The 23,923-nt window shown below is 40.0% G+C and overlaps 1 protein-coding gene across 1 annotated transcript in view; it reads left to right on the top strand.

Annotated features, from left to right (window-relative positions):
- The window catches only part of GNAS (GNAS complex locus), a 2,418,861-nt gene that overhangs the window by 646,445 nt on the left and 1,748,493 nt on the right, over positions 1–23,923 (top strand). The gene's annotated exons all lie outside the window — the stretch shown is intronic.

Below are 23,923 nucleotides of genomic sequence, written 5' to 3'. Positions count from 1 at the left end.
TATAATTTTCAGCTCCATATCCACTAGACAAATAATCCAACACTGAATACAGGTGAGAGAGAGTATTTCTAAAGTACCAGGCAAAGAAACAGTGGAACACTGACACAAGGAAACCAAACACTCCATTTTCATTAATCATTTTATTAACCTTGGGGTCTTTGATTGTGGCATTCATGCATTACATATGTAAATATGGTAATCAGTGGTACTTGAGGAAAACAACAGACATATGAATTGAATGGGAAGGCCAAAAGCATAACACAGACAGCAGACAAGATGTGGTCGAAGTGTATGAAAGACAGGAGTCAAGGTGATGTAGCAGTTCCTGTGCAACACTGGGAAAACAATGGGAGAAATGGGCTTTAGAAAGTGCACTACAATGGCTTCTTAAGAACATTAAGTGCATAAACAACATACCATCCTTCCTAAGGTCTCATGCAGTTGGTGGAATAAATAGATGATGAGCAGATATTCATGAATTTGTGCTGTGACTTTTTTATCTTTGTATAATTCAAACTGCAAGACATATTTGTGACATATTGTAAATGGAGCGCCTTTATTTGACAGCCATTTGTGCTTGTGTCATTGGTATTGCCTGTGTTCACACTGATCACCACGCCATTGTTTCCTAGTCTGACAGTTGTGGAGTTTGCCAGGGTTAGAGAGACATTAGTGAGTGATCAGAAGACTGCCCTCTTCAGTAGCAGTAAGCATTCCTAAAGTAGCTGTGCACATCATTTCACCAAAGATGATTACTAGGCAGACGGTAAACTAGGGAATCATGCAAAGGGCGAAAAAACACAGACGACAAACAAATGTAAAAGAGTATTAACAAGGGAATATCATTAATAATGTCACTGTGTATAGTCAACTGCAGGGAAGTACGCTGAACATGGAATGGAGCAGGAAAAGCCTCTGCAGAAAAGAAATGTTTTGAACATTAAACACATCACCACTGCAACTATGAATGGGGAAAAAGTTGCAGAAAAGATTAACATGCAGTGAAAAAGCTATGGATTTTTATTTATTTATTTGTTTATTTTGGAAACTTACTGAAACCCACAGCCACCTTTGCTGATAACAAACTGAAGAAGCATAACATAGAAAAGGTACTGTGATAGCTGGGATGTGTACAGGAAAAAGGAATTAAGGGATAAGGGCTTACATTCATCCAGAGTTGGTAAGCATGCAGTTCATGAGACCATTAGGGAGTCTATCCCAAATTCTCAATTGCTCCAAAGCACTGTCTGGTTAAGTGACTTGCTCAAGGTCACATAGAAGATTCAAACTTTGTACTCAGCACTTGAAGCAGAACTTTAGGCATTGCCAGACATATCCCAGGTTCAGTTAGAGGAACAGGAATGGGTTGCTGTATGCCTGAATTCACTGATGGTTGTAACAATCAGGAGTGCAGTTTCCTGCAAAAGTATACAACTCTAACAGAGCCCAGAGCATAAGTAGTCCTTGTGCAACAATCAAGGAGTCAGTTTTACTGAGAGTGATTGTGCTACACATTAACAAATCAGTTAAGGAGCAGAATAACATTAAAAGAGGAAAACATGAATACCAAAAGGCATCTTTGATGCACAAAAAAGTTATCCAAAGGTAAGGAATAGAAAGTTGATAACATTTGGCTGTAGAATTGTAGAACAGCATAGCAAGGAGAAAAAGAACATAACATTAGTTAGAAAACAAGTGAAAATGCAACTGATGAAGAATTTCCTAGAATATTCAACCCCCCCCAAAAAAAGCAAGGACTGAGGAATAAAATTATTTTCCAGTCCCTTACTTTTGGGTCTATATCATAACATCAAAGTTCTCTAACATCGAATGTTATTATATCGAACCCTAAACACCGAAGTGTGAAAACATAGAACAGTCAGAATAGCGAATTTTTTCCCAGGGAAAAAATTTGTTGTTCCGAGAAACATACACACAGCACAAACACACACAGAAAACAGCCATCCACACACATACACTTAAAATCCTACACCTAAACTAAACTTTACATACAGTAATAGCTATCCACTTACCTTAACCCAACCCTAACCCTAAGGTCCATCACTATCGCACACTCACTTCACCCGCGCCCTAACCCTAACTCACCTAACCCGCCCCCTAACCTACACACAATCGTACACTTACCTGACCCGTGCCCTAACCCACCTAACCTACACACAATCGCACACTTACCTGAACCCGCGCCCTAACACTAACGTCCACACAACCGCACACTTACCTGACCCGCTCCCTAACCCTAACTCACCTAACCTGCCCCCTAACCTACACACAATCGCACACTTACCTGAACCCGACCCGTAACGCTACAACATATCGAACCCACAGCAACGGCCCACCGAATTCTTTCCCTGGGAAAGAATTCGATGTCCTGCACCTTCGCTATTTTCAGCGTTCGACATTACGGGTTCGATATTATAACATTCGATGTTGGAGAACTTAGATGTTATAATATAGACCTCTTACTTTTACGGTGTCATTATCAAGGAGTCAGGTTTGTAGAACAGTGATTTTTGTGTACGTTATCCAATCACTGTAGAATAATATGAAAAGATAGAAAATATAATGTTACAAGACATCTGTGTCTCAGAAAGGTAGTTATCCAACATTAAGGAATAGAAAGTAGGTAATAATTTGTTGTAGACTTAGTAAGGAGGGAAGAAAGAAATGAAAACAAAACATTTTTACAACATTCAGGTAAAAATAAATAAAATTAAATAAAATAAAACAAAAATATTTTACACTACAGGCACTGGGGAACAGAATTATTCTCAAATCCCTTTTGTGCCAATAGTGGTGGTCACATAAAATGGCCAGGATCTTTAAATGCAGTGATAGCATACCTCTCAACTGCCCATATTTTCACAGAATGTCCAGGTTTTTGCCTTATATTTTTGTCTGTTTCTCATAAAATTTGTGTTTTTTCTGGAAATCTCTGAGGATTAAAGTTTCTAAATTATTATTCTTCTTTCGGCTTTTCCTGGTTAGGGGTCATCACAGCAGATCACCCTGTCCGTTCATGATTGCCAGTGGAGTTTTACGGTGTCAAGTTGCCAGCCCGGTGCCCAACCTTCCACAGAAGGCACACATATGCACACACTCACACCTAGGGCCAATTAAGTGTGTCCAATCCACCTACAGCATGTCTTTGGGATGTGGGAGGAAACCCTCGCGACCACAGGGAGGACTTGCAGACTCCACACAGAAGGCACCCCAGACGAGGATCAAACCAGAGAACCTCTTGCTGTGAGGCGGCAACGGTCTGTAATTAAGCTACTTTTTGGTTACAGCTGTATAATTCCTTAGTATAGTGTAAAAAGGACTCTGAGACAAACATAAACGAGAGTCACTCCATGGAAAAAGAAGCAGTCCTGTCTAAAAGGTATATAAGATGACAGTGACTGACACTAATCCCATTATATGTTATATACTACTTCCTTATGTCTAGCATGACTCATATAAAGCAGGTTTGAAATGGATTATTGGAAAGAGAAAGCGTTGAAGAAAAACAAGATAACATTGATATGTTAAGCTCCACTTACAGCCATTTGTGGAAAACAAACATTAAAATTCTATAAGAAGTACACATAGTGATTTTGAGATATTAAAATAGCTCAGAAAACAAAGACAGAATAAAATATACATTTTTTACTTCTAAGACGGCGTTTTCCTTTAAGGCTGTGGCTGCTTGATTTGCTGGAAATTACCTGTAGTACTCCTAGAGATCTGCTCTGTGATCTGAGTTACACAAGCAGTACCTCTCCCAGAAATTTATTGTAACTGAAAAACAAACTTAAGCATCGTGTTTCTAACATTTATAACATTTGGACTGTAGTGCAGAGAATGTTCAATGTCATTAGATCTTGATTTTTTAAACCACTGACATCTTTATTGAATTATCACTTATGGCATAGGTGATCATATATTTATAAAAATGAAAACGAACCATGTTGAGATATTTTCATTTGCAAACATTATACATCACACACAATCTTCTATACAGTCATTATTAGCCTAACATTACACAGCTCATTTGATTCCGCTTTTACTTAAACATCATTCCTCCTCCAAAGCATTATTCTGTATTAATTTTTCCCACAATTCACATTTTTTTCTATGTAATTTGCTCCTACCCTTTTTTAAGGATTCCACTTCTAGTTCTTTTATCTCTAACTATATTTGCTACTTCTAGTGCAGTTTGGTTTAGAATTTTATTTCAGTTTTCTAGTAATTGCTTTTTGGCAGCCACCAGAATTAAACTCAGCAAGGCCTTATTACGTCTAGGCAATTACAATTCAGTAACACAGATAAAGAAAAAAATAATAATTTTTCTTAGTTACACCAACTTGCTCACCCAGTATTTCCAGCAGAGTAGTATGTGGGGACTCTTTAATGTCTGCTAACTCATTACACTCCCACAAAATATGTTCCCAGTTACCTCTTTCTTCCCAGTCACACCTCCAGCATTTCTTTGGAGCCTGTTTGGAATATAAAAATACCTATGCAAACACGTCCAAGCAAAGATCCTAAATCTTCTAGAATTTGTTGCATATTTCAGAGCCATACATATATCCTCCCATTATTTCTTTGTGAATTGCTTATCCAATCTGTTTTCATAATCTTTTTTAATCTCCTCTGATCGATTTCTATACTTATAAAATATTTTATATGCCCTATGAATTATCCCTTTTTAATAACAACTTCTGTTTTAGGCTCTACTAAAAACTCTACTAGTTCTGGCCTTTCAATTAGGATCCTGTTATTCCTTTCTCTTTGCCTATAGTCTGATATTAATCATTGATAAGGAAGGCAGTCTGTAGCCTGCTATTCAAATGAATTCTTGGCCTCTTCCCATTCTGTTACCTTTCCCTCTCTAATTATTTGCTCCCAGTACCTTGGTTCCTTTGCCATTTTTTTCCAGTAAATATTAGCCACTCTTATGTGGACGGCCGCGGTGGTGCAGCGGTTAGCGTTGCCACCTCACAGCAAGAAGTTCTCTGGTTCGATCCTCGGGTGGGGTGCCTTCTGTGCGGAGTCTGCATGTCCTCCCTGTGGTCGCGTGGGTTTCCTCCGGGTGATCCGGTTTCCTCCCACATCCCAAAGACATGCTGTAGGTGGATTGGACACTCTAAATTGGCCCTAGGTGTGTGTGTGTGCGCATGTGTGTGCCTTCTGTGGAAGGTTGGCCGCCGGGCTGGCAACTCAACACTGTAAAACTCCAATGCCAATCATGAGCAGACAGGTGATCCGCTGTGGTGACCCCTAACTGGGAAAAAGCTGAAAGAAGAAGATTAGCCACTCTTATGTCTGTTAACTGTACCAATAACTGCAGTCATCCCTATTGGCAGAATCTCCTTTCTCTATTCCCATGTTGGCTTAGTTCTTGGAATACTTTCTGTTACTTTATGAGTATAATATTCTTTATGGTTATTGTTATTCTCCTTATGGAGCTGCATCCAAAATCCCAGTCTCTCTGTATTTCTTGAGCTTCCCCCATTTCATCCTTGTCCTTTTGCACTTTGAATTATAGCTTTCTGTTGTGCTTAGTCTAGGAACATTAAATGTGTAACTCTGAAATACCCTTCAAATCAGGTAATTCCAAACCACCTTGTTATATCGGAAGGTTCAACTTATCCCGCCTGACTCTTGCCCTCTTCCCCTCACAGATAAAATGCTTCAACTCTTTATTAATTGCTGTCCACAACTTCTCTTCTGGTTGATAAAAATATGCCTGACCTGTGAATAAAACTAAAGGGACTAAATGATTTTCACTGCTTATAACTTGCTATCCATATCCATAAAAACAGAGCTTTCAGTGAATCAGTTTTTGTATTATTTTTAGTTTATTCGCACATATCTTTAGCTGCTATAACAGAATCTTTTTTAACCCATTCTCCTAAGTACTTCATTTTGTATGTCCCTGTAAATATGTGTATTGCTGAACCAATTTGTATGTGGGTACATAGTTTACAGCTATTGCCTTTGTTTCATCTTCATTAATTTTGTATCCTGAAAAGACTTAAAACTTCTCAGAGTGTTCCACAACACTGAAATGTCCTTTTTGTGGTTTTATCAGGTACAAAATAATATCATCTGCAAATAAAACAAGTTTTTCTTGATTACCATACAAATTATATCCTTGAATTTATGAGTCCCTTATTTTCTTTGCCAGTGGTTCCAAATATAATGCAAAGCAACAAAGTGGAATGAGGACATCCATATATGTTCCCTTTTTTCAAACAGAACTTATCAGGACCCCCCCCCCCACACACACACACACACACACACACTTACTTTAAGTTTTGGCTGCGATCCCTCTTATATCCTCCTATCAACTTTACTATTTTGTCAGGGAATGTAAATGCTTCCATTGCCCTAGTCATAAAATCCCAGATTACTCTATTGAATGTTTTCTCTGCATCAAGACCCACCAACAACAGTAGTATTTTCTTACTTGCTGCTTCCCTCTGGATCATCATTGTTCTGTTAATGTTGTCAAATGTTTGCCTCCCCTCCAAAAAACCACACTGATCCATATCTCTCAATTTTGGCATCATCTTTGCCATTCTTTTAGTCATGGTAGACATAAACACTTTTTAAGCATGCAGAAACAAACCGACAAGTACAAAAAGAGAATAATAAATGTCACCAATAACTTCTGAAAACAGTAGTAGAGCGAAAAACTAAAAACTAAAACTGTGAATAAAATGACTTCATACCCTCCAATGTGTTAAGTTTTCGTTCCTTTAATCTGCTAGAACTTCTTCAGAATAAGTACAAAATTCAAAATACTGTAAAATTAACAGCCAAAAAACATCATAACTGTAACCATGGAAACAATGTGAACCAAGTAAAAGGAGGAAATGTCCAGTAAAAAGCAACAAGGAACCACAGAAAAATGGACAAAGACAAAGGGCAATCATAAAGATAAAACTGCTGCTTTATTCCTCATAGATATTAACTCTCCTCAAACAAACAATTGCGTTTTCGTCTGATCAGACTTCATCAGATGAATACACTAGTACAACACACTCCTTTTATACAAAACATTGTTAACATCCCAATTAACAGTTTTAAAGAAACATCCCTCTTAAAAAGAAACATTTCCAAAATCACAAAAAAACTTGTATAAAATTAATTATAAAAATATTAAAACCTTATTCTAAAAATATAATAATAATAAATAGTATAATTATCCACAAATTGTGTCCATATAGTCTTATCACTAAAGTTTAGCACACCTTAATTTGAGTAATGGTACCAAATAAATATTATCATTTAATCCAGGGCTTTTGTTGGCTTCTAACACAGTCTGCCACAAAGGTTTCCCTATATTCTAATTTGATTTCCCAGGGACCCCCCCCATGTCTCCGGGTATCACCTCAATTACGAAAAACCTGAAATAGGCACTTGTGCAGACCAACGTGTGTTTGAATAGGGCATCATGTGTATTCTTATTTTTAACATCATTTAGATGTTCATAAATTCTGTGCCTAAGAGATCTCTTAGTTTTTCCCACGTAAAAAGCCTAGCAGGAATCACAAGTAACTACATACACTAACCCCTGAGAGTTAAAACTGGGGTATAATTTGCCCTTGAGATGTTTATCTCTAGCCAAAATAAATAGTTCTTCACTTTGGCTGATGTGTGCATACTGGGAACAAGTCCCACACTTGTATGTGCCCCCTTTCCTCAGTGTAAAGGGGATAGCATTGTTGGTATTTTCCAGTACATTTTTGATGTTTTGCCCCTTTCTAAAAACAACCTTAAGGGGTTTCCCCTTCAAGTTCTCAAGGTCAGTAAATTGTGTGAATTTATTCCATTTGTTTTCCAGAATGTTCTTAATAAAATAGGCATCACCACTGAAGGTAGTCACAAAGGCCCTATTATACCCCTGTACATTGGTTTCAAGATTTTTTCTCATACAAACAACCTCTCACCTAAAATTGGGGTGTACCTGTCCCTCCTACCTTGACTAACTGCCTCCCACACTTGAAGGATTAAATCCCATGGATACCCTCTTTCGAGGAACATGTTTTCTAGAGTGATGCATTCTTGATTAAAATCGTCATCCAATGAGGTCATATGGCTGCCCTGTACAAATTGTCCCTTGCTAATGCCCCTCTTCTGAAACAATGGATGTGCACTAGCAAAATTAATGCAAGAACTGGTGAAAGTATATTTCCTGTAAATGGTAGACTTAAAACCTCCCTCACTCTTGTGTATAGATACATCCAAGTAGTCCATTCTTTCATGGGCTACCTTATATGTAAATCTCAAAAATGGGGTAGTTTCTGTAATATATTGGATAAATTCCTCCAATCATTCAAGGGTATCCCCCCATAACAAGCAGATGTTATCTAGGTATCTTTGATACAGTTTCCAATGTATGGAAACAATGTCCAGTAAGACCTCATTTGGAAATAATGACATGTAAGATGGACAGATTACAGTAAAAGTGGGCGGGTAATAATATGATGATACTTACAGAATGGGCATGTTTACCATTACTACTGTAACCATCTGAGTGCACATTTAAGGTTTAAAGACCCATTTAGACCAGGGTGGAATTCAGCATTAAGGAGTAATTGCCATTTCAGTTCAAGCACTTGTAAAAGGTTGTCTGAGTCTCAAAAAAAGTCTGAAACTTGTTCCAAAATGAAGAAAGGAAACTTAGAAAAAATAGTGGATTTACAGCTGTGTTTCCCAAGTGCATTAGTCAAATCTTTGTATCTGTTGTCAGCATTGTGCTCCTTAATTCTGTCACTCAACCTTCTCACTGTTTTGCCAACGTAAAAACAGTGACATGAAGAGCAAATTGCAGCTTAAGCAACTAAGGAACTGTTGCAATTAAAACCTTTAACAAAATTAACTGTAACACTGCAATGTTTAAAAAGGTATGAGTTCCCAATGAGAATAAAATCACAACAAACTCAATTTCCACAAAACTGTCAGGTATGGACAACATAAAAGGCTGTTCTTTATTTTCAAAAAAATGATTTGAGAGTTTTAGTTCTTTTAAATGTGAAATTAGGTTGTGCCCCTACTAAATCTTTAATATTACAGTCACTTTGAATAATTTTCCAGTTGTCTGTGATAATTTCCCGGATAGCTTTTAAGTCTCTACATATAGGAAGAGCAAAACTCAAAGTGTGGTCATCATCTGTTGGCTGTCTAGGAGAGGGAGTAAACCCAAATTTTAAGATGGGTTTGACTTTAGTGACCCTAGTGTCTCTGATGTTGTTTCTAATGTTGTGCAGTAAAACTTCAGGGTAATGCTTTTCTTTAAACAAGGAAATTAAATTGTCAGACTCTTTTTCAAAAATATCAACCTCACTTATTAACCTAGACAATCTAATAAACTAGCCTCTAACTACATTTTTCTTCATGAAATGTGGATGTTGACTGTTAAAATCTAAATAATTATTATGAAAGGTGTCTTTTCTGAAAATGGTGGAAGAGATCTTTCCTGTGTTTTTATTAATCGAAATGGTGGTGTCTAGAAAGGATACAGAAGAACCTTTATTGGCTATAACAAACTGCAAAAAAAAAAACAAAAAACAATGCTATCAGACATGGACTGTACAAAAGAGAAAAGCTGTTGATGTTCATCGTGTTTCACTGTTGCAGTCATTACACTTGGGTTAACCTGCATGCAGTCTACCTGCAGTCGGCCTCAATTCCAAAGTCCCGGTCCGGCGTCGGTTGCTGTCGCCTCTTCCCTGACATCAGTGCGCCAGGGGTATAAAAGATGCAGCTGACGCCATTTTCTTCAGTCTTTCTTGCCGTGCGGTGCCCGAAGCAAAAGCAAATTCGCAAGTGCTGGTCGGCCGACTCCTGAGATTTTCAAATCGAATTTCAGATCCGAAGTCTTCAATAAAGCTAAGTAACCCTTTGGGGAAACTTTTTTCTTGCTCCAGACCGATGTCAGAAAAAGTTAACAATTGTATTTCTTGCGGGAAGCAAATACCTCAAAAGGATTTTCATTTTTACTGTATTCCTTGCCGAGGCCCAGACCACGACGTTGCTAGCTGTCAGTTTTGTGCTAGATTTAACCAACGCACTATTAAGCGTTGGTACGATTTTGCCTTTCATTACTTTGGCCAAAGATTTAATTATATAATGCCGTCACAACAGCCGACGACCAGAGTTTATAAAAAAGCACAAGGATAAGGACAGGCATCCGAGGTCCAAAACCAACGACGAGGCCTCCGCTAGGCCAGTTGCCGGTTCTCAGTGAGGCGCTTTCGCAGCCCCTGATGCCCGCTACCTCAGAGCCACAGGCCGCTTCCAACTCCCACGTGGAGCCGACTAGGCCTCTGGATACTCAAGGTATTGGACACTCGGAAACTATTCCCTCAGATGGGTCCGGAGCCGCTGAGCAGGCATCAGCTTCTGAGGGTGTTTTCAGACCTACACAGTTATATGTCAAGCAAACCTCAGCTTCAAAGGCAAAGACTAAAACAGCTGTAAAGACAAAGAAACAAGTACAGCATTCTCTTGGACAGACTTCCATGCCTAAGAAACAGATGCTTAAAATGGCCGAAGACCTAATAACTTTGATCAGGGGTTCCCATCCCCCTCCTGATAAGAGGCCTAGGCAAGAGACAGAATATGACTCTTCTGATCAGGTTTCCATTTCCTCTGACTCTCCTCTTCTGAACAGGGATACTCTGTTCCTCCCTATGAGGATTCTTATGCTGAAGAATCTATTCCTTCAGCCTCTCCTCCTGAGGATTATTCTTTTGGGGAAACCCTGCATACCATGAGGGAGCATTTTCACTGGGAGAGCTAAGATTACTCAGAATCTAAGAAAAGGCTTAGAGACTTTCTTTTACTACCTCAGCACAGACCTCTTGCTATTCCACCTGTTCTAGACATTGTAGATGATATATTTTCAGAGTCTGGCCCGTCTCCTGACTCTTTACCCGCTGCACCTGTTAAGCCAGACAGATACTACAGGGTTCCAGACTCTCATAAATTTCTATATAAAAACCCTGCTGCTGACCCAGAAACTATATCTCAGGGTCCCAAAGGCGTCAAGGCTTCCACTGCAAAAAACCCTATCCCTGAGGATTCTAGGGCACTGGACAGATGGGGGGAAAAAGTTTACACTTCTGCTACCTTGGCTGTAAGGGCTTTAAATTGTCAGTTTTATATGCTTAAATATCAGCAATACTTAATGTCCCTGCTAAAACAGAAAATGTTGACAAATTCTGAATGTTCTGATAAGAAGGAAATGCAGGATTTATTGCATGCAGCTGAACAAGTGGGAAAGCATACTTTGCAATGTGGTTTTGATTCACTGCAGGCCTCTTGCAGGGCTGCTGTCACGGGTTCTGTCATTAGAAGGCATGCTTGGTTAAAGGAACAGAATCTGCCGGATCATGTTAAAGCAAAATTATTGGATGCTCCATTACAGCACAATACTTTGTTTGGTGTTAAGGCAGAAGAGGCATTGAAGAAAATGGAGGATAAAGCAAAATCTATGCAGACAGTTAAGGATTTCCTACAGGTACAGCCACCCAGATTTAGCAGGAACTGGCCTTCTAAGAAATGGTCCTTTCCAGTGTCAGACAGGCCACAGAGAGGCAGATACAGATGCCCTAGAGGCAGATCCCAGCCCCAAGGCTCATACAGGCCTAAACAATAGGGTGCTTCTACCTCCAAAAGTGGAGAAGACAAATCACAGCCATACAGGAAACAGTCCCAATGACTTTTCTCTGCCAATGCCAAACACTTATCTTTTGGCAGCACCCTTAGGGGGAAAACTTGCACTTTTTTCACAAAATTGGCACATGATCACCCAGGACAAATGGGTCTTGAATATAGCGTCTCAGGGCTACAGGTTCCACTTTCACACCCTTCCAAAGACAAAAGGTATGCCAGACCTGCCACACAATTAATGGGCAGAGGCACAAAAGCAAGTTTCATCCCTTATGGACATGAGGGCTATTCACCGAGTACCACAGCAAGAGCAGGGACAAGGATTTTACTCAAGACTTTTCTTAGTACCCAGAAAGGACAAAGCCTGGAGACCAATACTGGACCTGTCTATTCTAAACACTTTTCTGGGCGTTCCAAAATTCAAAATGTTGACTCTGCAGCAGCTTCTGCCCATGCTGGGCAAGAAGGCTTGGCTTGTAACTTTGGACCTCAAAGAGGCATACCTGCATGTCCCAATCAGACAATCTTGCAGAAGATACCTCAGATTCATAGCTGGCTCAATGCACTACCAATTCTCTGCACTGCCCTTTGGCTTATCTACTGCACCCAGAGTCTTCGCAAAATGCCTGGCACCAGTAATTGCATTTTGCAGACAAAGAGGAATACAAATATACCCCTACTTGGATGACTGCCTTATACAAGCAGAGCACAAGGACATTCTACTGAAGCATCTGGCGTTTGTAAAAAGATTACTAATGTGCCTAGGGTACACAGTGAACGAAAACAAATCAAAGCTGGTACCCTCTCAAGAGATAATATTCCTGGGTGCAAGCTTAAAAACAACTGTCCAGATGGCTTATCTCACGCCAGACAAACAAAGGCAACTGACTTCTTACTTCGAAATGATGGCAACAAAGACCCAGTTATCTGCAAGAAAAATTCTGCAGGCTTTAGGCTTCATGGCATCATGCATTCTACTAATTCCATATGCAAGACTGCATATGAGGAAACTACAATGGTATCTAAAAAGTGTTTGGACTCAACATTGTCACAGCCTGGAATCATTAATTACTCTCATTCCCTGCCTGCAACAGGAGTTTCGATGGTGGGCACAGGCCTGTCATCACAACAAGGGACAGCCATTCACTTTACCCACAGCCAGGCAGACACTAGCAACAGATGCATCAGATTATGCCTGGGGGGCCCACATGGCAGGAAAATGTATTCAAGGTACATGGCCCGCAAGCCAAATGCATCTTCATATCAATCAAAAAGAGATGCTAGCTGTACAGAATGCCCTGACAGCCTTCAAGGATCTACTTCATCCAGGACAACTGCTGATAAAGACGGACAATACTACAGTCATGTGGTACATAAACAAGCAAGGAGGCACACATTCCTACTCCCTCTGCAGACAAGCCATGACTTTGTGGAACACAGCATTGACTTATCCAGTACACCTGCAAGCACAATTCCTGCCAGGAAAGACAAACACTCTGGCAGACGAACTAAGCAGAAACCTCATGGATCCTCACGAGTGGAAACTAGATCCATAAATCTTCAACATGATAACAGGGAAATGGGGATGCCCAGACATAGATCTATTTGCCTCACCTCACAACTGCCAGCTACAGAGATTCTGCACAAGGACTTATCACAAACAAGCATGGAAAGTGGATGCCCTATCTTTCAGCTGGAAAGCCCTTGCAGTATATGCTTTTCCTCCACTGCCTCTCCTCCCATGGTACTCCTAAAGGTCAGACAAGAGAAGCCAAAAATGATCCTGATTGCCCCAGACTGGCCATGCCAGCACTGGTACCCAATCCTAAAGAACTTGTCTCAAGGTCCAGCCTGGACATTACCTCAAATTCCTCATTTGCTGACCCAACAAAACAATCAGATCCTGCACAGCCAACTCAGAACCCTAAATCTGGCTGCATGTCGGATAATGTAACCATTCAGAACACACCTCTCTCTAAAGCAGTTATGGATGTTATTTTGGAGGCCAGGAGGCCCAGCACCAGAAAATCTTATGCAGAAAAATGGAAGAGATTCTGTGCTTGTAACCAGGCACAAGGAATGGACACGCTTGTACCAAATATTCCTCAGATTTTACAATACCTAACTGAGATGCTGGACAAAGGCCTATCCTTCTCATCAGTTAAGATCCATGCCTCTGCCATTTCAGCTCATTACAATACGGACCCGCCTATTTTTTCACACCCACTACTAAGGCAGTATCTCAGAGGGGCCAAAAACATAAGACCTCCAAGGAGAGCTCCAATACCTGCATGGAACCTCAGTTTTGTCTTGGAAAAGCTCACACTGCCTCCTTTTGAGCCAGCCAATACAGCTGAGATAAAATACTTATCATGGAAAACAGCTCTGCTCCTAGCAATAACCTCAGCAAGAAGAGTCTCAGAGTTGCAGGCACTAATGGCTGTGGAACCTTTTATTATTTTCCATCCGGACAGGGTTTCCCTAAGGACAAACCCAACATTTGTGCCTAAGGTAGTGCCCAGTGTGGCTCTTAACCAAACCATTAATTTGCCTACCTTTTATCCAAACCCGCAGAATAAGGGGGAGAGACTTCTGCATTCTTTGGACATACACAGACAGCTACACTTTTACTTGGACAAAACTAAAGCTTTCAGAAAGACTGAGCAAATCTTAGTGGCATATGCCACAGGATCACAAGGAAAAGCTATTTCAAAGCAGACTATTTCAAAATGGATAGGCCACTGCATTCGTTTCTGCTATTCACAACATGGCAAATCAGTGCCTAAGGGCATTAGGCCACATTCAACCAGAGCAGCAGCCACTTCAGCAGCCTTCCTCAGAGGAGTACCAACCAAGGCTGCAACTTGGACTTCAGTGCACACTTTTACAAAGCACTACCACTTACCTCTTTACTCTAAATCCAGAGCAGGCTTTGCCACTGCAGTTCTGCAGGGCCTCATAGCCACTCCTAATTCTATTTAGGCCCAGCCACCCAACCTCAGCTTTGGGATTCAACCCAAGTGTAATGACTGCAACAGTGAAACACGATGAACATAGTACAGTTGTGTAACTACCATAAATGTAGATGTTCGAGTGTATTCACTGTTGCAGTCCAGGTTACTCTCCCACCATCCCCCTTTCATTGCTGGGACTTATCTGTACTTCTCTATTCTGTACAGCCTATGTGGTTTATTTGCTTGTAGATGAAGGTAATGTTTATGTTAGTGCATGCTTTTTTATGAGCAGAATTTTTAGCCTACCCTTTTGGGGGCACCTGCCATCTGGGGCAAGAAAAACTGAAGAAAATGGCGTCGGCTGCATCTTTTATACCCATGGAGCACTGACGTCAGGGAAGAGGTGACAGCAACTGACGCCGGACCAGGACTTTGGAATTCAGGCCGACTGCAGGTAGCCTGCCAGCAGGATAATCCAAGTGTAATGACTGCAACAGTGAATACACTCAAACATCTACATTTATGGTAGGTACACAACTGTACTTTCTGTCCCATTCCACACAAAAAAGATATCAATAAAACGTTTGTACAGCTTGGTGAGATGATCTCCTGGTAAATGTATAAGTGTGTCTAGCTCACATTCACTTAAAATGAAATTGGCAAAAGCTGGGGTCATCTTGGATCCCATGGCCACACCACGTACTTGTCTGTAGATAACCTTGTTAAAATGAAAAAAATTATTCTGTAAAACTAATGCCATAAGTTGATAAAAGGTGTCAATTTTTCTCTTAGGGAACTTGGCAAACTTATTAAGAAAATGCTTGATGTAATCAAGCCCTTCATTGTGTGGTTACTGTTATATAGTGCAACTACATCCAAAGTGGCTAATAAGCTATTAGAAAAATCTAAGTCTGCTAAGAATAGTTCATTCAAAAAGTCCCATGAGTCCCTCATGTGAAGAAGAATAGCTTGAACAACTGGATTCAAATATATAGTCTATATATTGAGAATGCATTGTGTTTTGGTGCGCTTGTTAGACACAGCGTAAAGGGTGGGTCTGTGGCATTTTTATGAACTTTAGGAATTCCAAACAGTTTTGCAAGGCTAGGGTTGGGGGTGTTCATGAACAAAAATTCTTCAGTGGTGATCTGGTGATTATTCTTTAAGGAGCTCATTGTGGAAAACTGTTTATAAACTGTGTCAGTAGGAACCTGTTCATAAAAATCATCATCCTTCAAGGCGGTTTCAGTTTTGTTAACATACAGTTGTTGCATAAGTACAGTACTTTTGCCCTTGTCTGCTTTCATTATTCTGAGATCGCTGCTGTTAGATAAGTCATAAAGGGCAGATCTTGCAGTGGCACTGAGATTAAACCATTTAACTGTAGTGTGTGGACTAAGAACATTTCTGAAATCATTTTCACAAACACTTAAAAAGGAAGATAAGGTACTATGTAAAGGGATTAAATAAACTTTTCTTTTTCAAAACTGAGACATCTAACTTATTTCTATTGACTAATGGAGAAGTAGAAACAACAGAAGACTGAGTGGATACAGCATCACTATCTTCTTCATTAAACAGAATTCTTAAACTCAATTTACAAGTGAACAGTCTCAGATCTAACAGTAAATTTGACAGGCTAGCTCTTTGGGAAGGAATGAAGGTAAAACCTTTGCTCAGTACACTTAAATGGTCTAACTTGAGCTTTTTGTCTGACAAATTAAACACTGGTGAAACACCAGTAGCTGAAGAGGCATTCTGTAGTAGCCAAAGAAGAACTGATAACTAAGTAGGAGGAACAGATCGTCTGTAGCTGCATCTCGTGCGAATGTGCCTTGGTGGAATCGATAAGATCCTTTTCCTTCTGCCTCTTCTCCTTCCTCTTGCTGAACCTCTCAAACCTGACCACCTCTGTTGATCCGATTCCCTGGAAATCAGAATGGGAGTCAGAGGTGGTGATGATAAAAAAGATTGGATGCCGTCCTGCAATTCAGATGAAGGAAAAAGATTAACTTCAGGTAGAGAAGTGGAGGGGGGCTGAAAAGACTGGCTTTGCTGATCACCATGCTCAGAGCGGAGAGTAGGAAAATCCTGTGGATCTAAAAAGGAAGGAATTTGATTAAGCCTTCTATGGACAGTCTTGTCAACAGAAGTGCTAGGAGGCTGTACTCTCTGGTGCTGAAAGGGAACCTGTTGAGAACTGCTGAAAACCTGGTGCCTTTTAGCATGAATAGGATATGCCAGATTCATGCGATATAGTCGCATGTCCCTTTCTAACTTCTGTTTTTTCTTATTAACAATGGTGGCAACATGTCTCATGATTTTAGGGAAATGGTGTCATAAAGCTGCTTATAAAGGCTTAATTGTGGATGTTGAATAATAGAAGAGTTTAAAGAGTTTTAAGCATGGTTTAGGATTGAAATTGGCCTATATAAAGCTGAATCTGATGGATCATTACCATCATTAGGTATTACAGCCACCACAGCTTTCTTCCAAGATGTTGGTGCTTCTCCTCCTTTTAAAATACTGTTAAACAAAACCTTCCAGATGTTTATCACTTTATTCCCTCTTAACTTCCAAAATCGACTGAAATACCATATATTCCTGGAGACTTTCCTGTAGATTGGTTATACATCACCATTTTTATCTCAATTCCTACTAGCTTAACTGTCAGTAATTCAGCCTTATCTGCCTCTAACCTTGACATATTTAATTTGTCCATAAACATTTCCATTTGTACTTTTTCTTAATTTCCATATTTCTTTGTTTTATACAGATTTTCATAAAATGTCCAAAATATTTCTAATACCTCTACAGGATTTCTGAATATATTGCTTGTTAATAGGCTGTCTAAGCTTGGCAACAACCCTTTCTACTTTCTGTTGTCTGAGCTGTTGTGCTTAAAGCTTTTGTGCTCTGGAGTTATCAAAAAACAGTTGCTTAACAGCATCCTTTCTAGACTCATGTATATTATTGAGGTAGACCTTTATTCTTTCTTTAACATTCTGGTTGCTCCTCTTGTTGTATGAGATTCCCCCTGTTCTGCAATAGTTTAACCTTTGTCAGTCCCTCTAAATCATTCTTTTTACTTCTTAACTATATCTCTCTTTCTTTTACTTCTACACTATTTTTAAACTCCACTTTCATTTTATCCAACTCCCTAGCCATGTTTTCTGAAGGAATGTCTATTTTCCCTAATAACTCTGCAATAATTTCTACCATCCTTTCCTTAAATTGCTCTCTGTTTAACAAATAGGTGGGGGAGCGCCACTGTCACATTTTTATTTCATTACCCCACATTTTTATTTTTGCTATTATTGGTACATGATCTGAAATAGTTATTGGATGCATATCAAAACTTTCAATTAAATGCACATGTTCTTGTTCATAGGATCATAGGAAGTTTTGGCTAATGGCCCTAGGGCCCTCACAAGCCTAGCCATGTTCAACTGTTGTTTCCTCTAGGGTCTAGAGACATGGTCAGTGATTACAAGCTGATCTAAATTAGCACCAACTGCCCCTATCCAAGAGGGACATGGGTGAAACCCCTGGGGTGAATTTGCGGTTCCCCATCAAGTTGTCCAAGTTAAGTAGGGTCAACAAGGGGCTCTGTTTAACTTGAATTGGAAGTTTGTTCCAGAGGAGAGGTAACCTCTGTGAGACATATTAGTCTCTTCAGCAAGTCTAGCTGATGTCACAGGCTAGGTTAAGGTCCCTAGAGCGAGTGAATCGTGTACCATTTGACCTACCAATGTGCAGCATTGCCATTAAGGCAGGCTCAGAGGTTGCTCTGTATGCAAGGCACAGGTTGCCTCTTAGTAGTCTATATGATACAGAGTATAGTGACAGTGATTTCAGTATGTCCGCATATGACTTGTGCTGAAGACCCTGAATTTTTTTTGTGAGAAACCTTTGAGGTTTCTCCAGTTGCTGCAGGTGCCTGTTTAGATACATACCAAAGGGAGCATTATTCTCTATTATTGGCTTGATGCGAAAAGAGTACAGTGGGGTTATAACCCCTTTTGTTCTGGAAGCTATGCCCTTGCTTATAAGGTGAGCAACATAGAAGGCCTTCCTTACTACCATGGAGACATGGTGATGAAAAGTAAGGTTGCTGTCAACCTGTGTGCCCAAATCTCTCACCACCGATTTTGAGCGTAGGGTATTGCTATTAATATGGAAATCAGCAGGGACATTGTCCTTGCTGAAAGGGCTGAAAATGCATTTTTTTGCATTGAGTTTAAGTCCATGACTTTGGCAGCAATCATTGGTTTGAGTAAGCCCTTCTTGTAGAATGTTGACATCATTTGGGGACTCAATGACTGCATACAATTTGCAGTCATTAGCAAACTTTGCCAGCCACAGACCTTTTGTTTTTGCCTGTACTTCTGAAAAGTAGATTCCAAACAATAGGGGCCCCAGCACCGATCCCTGAGGAACACCACTGGTAGCAGGTCTACTGGTGTAAGTGGAGTCCTCTATTTTGACTGTATGTGTTCTGTCAATGAGCCAGTTTGCAATATGTCTAACAATATATGGGTTGATCCCCAACTAGGTGAGTTTTTCAATGATGCTTGGGGGGGGTTGTGTCAAAGGCCTTGGCTAAGTCTAGGCAGGCCATATGCACAGATCTGCCCTTGTCCAGAGCTTTGGTGACGTTCTCGAAAAAGTCCACCAAGGTTCTACAGGCATGATCTGACCTTGACAAAACCAAACTGGGTCAGGTCAAGCTTCTGAAGGCTTCCTATATCTTTGTTGATAAGCCCCATGATGATTCTCTCCATGGCCTTGCAGATAAGGCTGGTTGGGCTTATGAGTCTATAGTTCCCAGGGTTGGTGGATGCACCCCATTTGTGCAAGGGGATGACAGTCGCTGTTTTCCATTCTGCAGGTACAAAACTAGTGCTTAGGCTGTGGTTAAAGACAGTGCTCAATGGTGTTGCTAACACCTGTTTTAAACCATATAGAATGCAGCCTGGGGTGTTATCAGGTCCCATAGAGGCTGTGTTTTTTGGCCTTGGAGAGAACAGTTAGGACCTGCTCTTTATAGATACTAGATGGAGAACAGTTGGTAGGAATCTTAGGGGTGTAGTTGGCTGGGACAGGGGTGAGAGGTTTTCACTGAACCTGTTCACTAGTATGTTGGCTATTTCTACAGGTTCAGTATATGTGGTACCATTCACCATAAGTTCAGTGCAAATCTGGGCTATTCCTTTAAGGTTTCGATATAGCTAAAGAATGCCTTATGCTGGTTATCCTTAGTCAGGGATGCTAATTTAGATTTGTAGTTAGCTTTAGGGGGGCTTTACAAGAGGTCTTATTTGCTTGTTCAAACTAAGAAGTGTGTGCTTCCAATTCTGAGACCGTTCCTTCATGTTCTTAAACAGAAATTTCTTCCTCTTCTTGTACAGCCTGTTTATGGCAGATGTCCACCAGGCAGGCTTGTTCTTTCTAGAGGATTTTGCTTTGGTCCTATCCAGTAAAGCTGAGTTAGTACAGTTGTATAGATGTTTATACAGAACATTGGTGTATATCTCAGTATAGGTGTCCTTTCCATCAGTGGGGGCAGGTGCTTTAAAGCTGTTAATGCCGTCTCTTAAGAGACTGTAGTTGGGTATGGGGACATTTTTTTGCCTAATTTCTCCTGAGGGAGGTCTGATGTAATCATTACTTTGAACAAGACTGATTTATGATCAGACTTCAAGGGAGGGCCACACATTTGTGGTGGTATACTGATCTCCCATGTTGATGAGTACTAGATCAAGAATGTTTGGGCCCCTTTTGGGGGTGCCAACTATCTGTTCCAAAGCACTGGAGTTAACAAAGTCCAAGAACTTTTGGATGAGCCTGTTAGTACACACACAATTTACCCAATCTGTGGACAGGTAGTTAAAGTCATCCATAACCTGATTGCTTGGTTGTATTTTGAGCAACTCAAGTAGATACATGTAGGCAGTGTAGATATCATGGTTCATGGAGGGGGACCTGTAACTGATGATAACTTAGAGTGGGGTCTTTCCTACAGTTATTTGTACTTAGAGTAACTCTAGGGAATTGTTCTGTTTAACCAAGCGAGAGGTGCATTTATCTTTGAGGAAAATTGATACTCCTCTTCCTTTAGCTCTCACACGTTCATTTTGTGGTCTGAACATGTCAAAGGCATTATAACCAAACATGGCCAGGATGCTCTCTGTGGCCTTGAACCAGGTCTCTGTGACTGCACAGATGTCCACACCTTCCAAAGAGGGGAATACTTCCAGTGAGTGCAGTTTCAGATTTAGACTCCTAGCGTTTAGCAGCATAACCTTGAGGTTGTTTTTCCAAGGCTATTTTTACGTCAGGAATTTTGTTCTTGTGACATTGCCTAAAAAATTCATTATTGGGGAGGCAAGTGCCTTAGCCAGTAACCAAAAGCCAAGAGGTGACAGCTGAAGATCATCTCTGGCAAAGCATTGTGGTCTGTCAACCATATCATTCCAGATGGCCAGGTACTGGATCCCCTTGGAATGACAACAGAAACTAAGCCAGTTGTTGAAGTCAGTCATTTTTTGCCTGTATTGTGACATCATCCTACGTGAAGGTAGAATTATGCTTAAGACTAGAGATATACCCACCTGGAGCACATATTCAGAGATCTCAATCATGTCTTTCTTTATATGGTCCAGAGAGATACATCTTAGGTCATTCACACCAACATGGACTACGGGAGTATCATAACAGTACCTGTTGTTGAGAGACTGGAGTCTTGTGAGATGTGCCAGATCCTGGCACCCCATAGACAGCTGACCTTGACTTTTTCCTTATCCAGCATGGTGAGTGGGACATCTTTGTGTCTCACAATGGAGTCAGTTATGACAAAACATTAGATTTTGTGTTTTGCCTTAGGGGTTTGTTAGGTGAGATACTGGTGCATGTGTTTTTATGTGTACAGTGTTCAGCTGGTAGTGAATTATGTGAAGTGTGTTTATGTTTAGGAGGTCTATGATCTTTAGGTAGTCTTCTGATAAGTACCTCCACACATGTGGGTTTAGGTGTTGTGTGCTTGGTTGGTGCAGGAGGTGACCTGTGCGAGCTAACAATCTCCTTGGTATCTGATATGCTAATCTGTGAGTGAGAAAGCATAGATTCTAGATTCTTAATATGGATGCATCTCTCAAATATTGAATTTGTGTGACATAGAAGTAATTGGTTGTCAGTGTATATGAGGCAATTGCTACACTGCCTCAGGATGCCCATGTCATGTCGACCAGGCTGGCTGGAGAAACTGTGGGAAACTGCCCATCCATAATACTAGGTATAGTACTCTGGTCAGTAACTGGGAGAGGACTAGAAGGACCAGGGTATGGCCAGTGGCGGCTGGTGACTTCAAATTAAAGGGAGGCTGCAGGAGACAGCCGAATGGGTGGGCCCAATGGGAATGGGTGTGACCAACTAGAAAAGGGTGCAACTATGCTCAAAACCACAACAACTGGAACTTTAATTAAATACACTGCCCTGGGTGCCAAACCAACATTACGAGAGTCCAATCAAGACAAAATGAAGTGTAGAAGAAAAAGATATTTTAATGCATTGGCTACAGGACAGTTTACTTAATATCTAGATGGAAACACAAAAGTTGTGAGGCATGAAAAAATAAATTACTTTTTAAATACATTACTGGAATGCCAGCCAAAATCAAGTATAAAAACAAATCAAGCAGCACTCAACTCAAACCACTTCTCCTTGCACTGCAGTTCTAATTATAATTTATATTCAGCTTTATAAAATTACCCAGTAGCATGCTGAAAGTAGCAATCTTTGTGATACCCCCACTTGTAAAAATGTTTCTTATCCAAAAAAGACCTGCTGCCTGACAACAACTATCTACTTGTTTCATAGGGAAGACATGATCAAAGTAAAGAAATGACCAGCAAACAAGAAACAAGCTCAAGATAAATTGATTAAAGGATTACTGCACAAGTTATGGACCTCACATGATAGATTGCCATTCTGTTTAGTTTATGGGTAAAGACTGCAAAGATGACTGCAAGTCTCCAACAAATGTAATGAGCTTCTGAAAATACTGTAATCCTGTCTTTTATTACAAATACTGTCATATGCATTTCAATACCTAAGGCTTATATGTTGTCTAGTTATGCAAATATTATCTGCTTGGCAACAACAAAAAGGCTTTCAATGTTGGTAATTCTTTAACAGTATGCTTATTAAAGCTTACTTGCATTTTACAATCTCCGACAAGCTTACCTGATGATCATTAAAGCATTACTACTTAAACACAGAGCAACAGGGCACTACGACAGCATGCATTTTCTGAATAATAAGCATAAATCAACAGTATAAAAATATGACAGAAAACCAGAACATTCTGCAAAATCAAGGACAGATGAAAACCCACCGTCGTACAAGCCCAAAAATAAGGACAAATTTTAAATATTGCTCTTATAAGCTTAGAAAGATAATAGAGTAGTAGTAGGTCTTGCATTAGTATGAATTTTTGAAGGGTATGAAATCTGAAACTCAAATGTCTGCCATTATTTTCTAACTTCAATCTTTAATGATTTGCCACTAATTTGCCAGTAAAATCACAATTTTATGAAAAACGGACCAAAAATGAGATGCAAAAATATAAAATTGCCACATAATACAACTGGGAACCTATTAAAGAAGGGACACCTTTTTAATATTAGTACTGTTAACTTGAGCAGCTGATAAAATAAGAGACTCTACATGCATTTCTGAAATAAAAGTAATATATAACTCTGATCATTACAGTTATTTATAATTGTAAACCCTCCACATTTTCTTCCAAAACTGCCATTTTGTGGAGGGATTATTATGGGGAGAGCAACATTTTGAGCCAGAATTGAGGACAGGTGAGAGGTTTGGCTATTCCTAATTCTATAAAGCAATTTATTTGCACGTACCTCTCAACCTCTTAATGCAGGAAATCTGGACAAGGCCAAATATATTGGGGGAACATACAAACAGTACTAATAATTGCTCTTGTATAAACTTAAGACAGTTGATAGAATAACAGGTCTTGCTTTAGCATGCATTTTTCTGAAGGTAATGACGTCTAAAACTCAATGTCTGTCATTATTTAGTGACTTCATTCCTAAATGATTTTCCAGAAAACCACAAATGTTATGAGGAACAATCCAAAAATAAGAAGCAAAAATCTGGACAGTTGGGAGGTACAGTTCATCCGGGGCTGTCTTTGAGTTTGCTGACCTTCCCCCCTCACAAAATCATGGTAGAATGGAGTCTCCCCCCTGCAGCCATTC

The sequence above is a fragment of the Protopterus annectens genome, chromosome 12.part0 (assembly GCF_019279795.1).
Source record: "Protopterus annectens isolate FY-2018-M chromosome 12.part0, PAN1.0, whole genome shotgun sequence".
Classification (NCBI taxonomy): domain Eukaryota; kingdom Metazoa; phylum Chordata; order Ceratodontiformes; family Protopteridae; genus Protopterus; species Protopterus annectens.
This window is presented reverse-complemented; position numbering and strand designations above follow the sequence as displayed.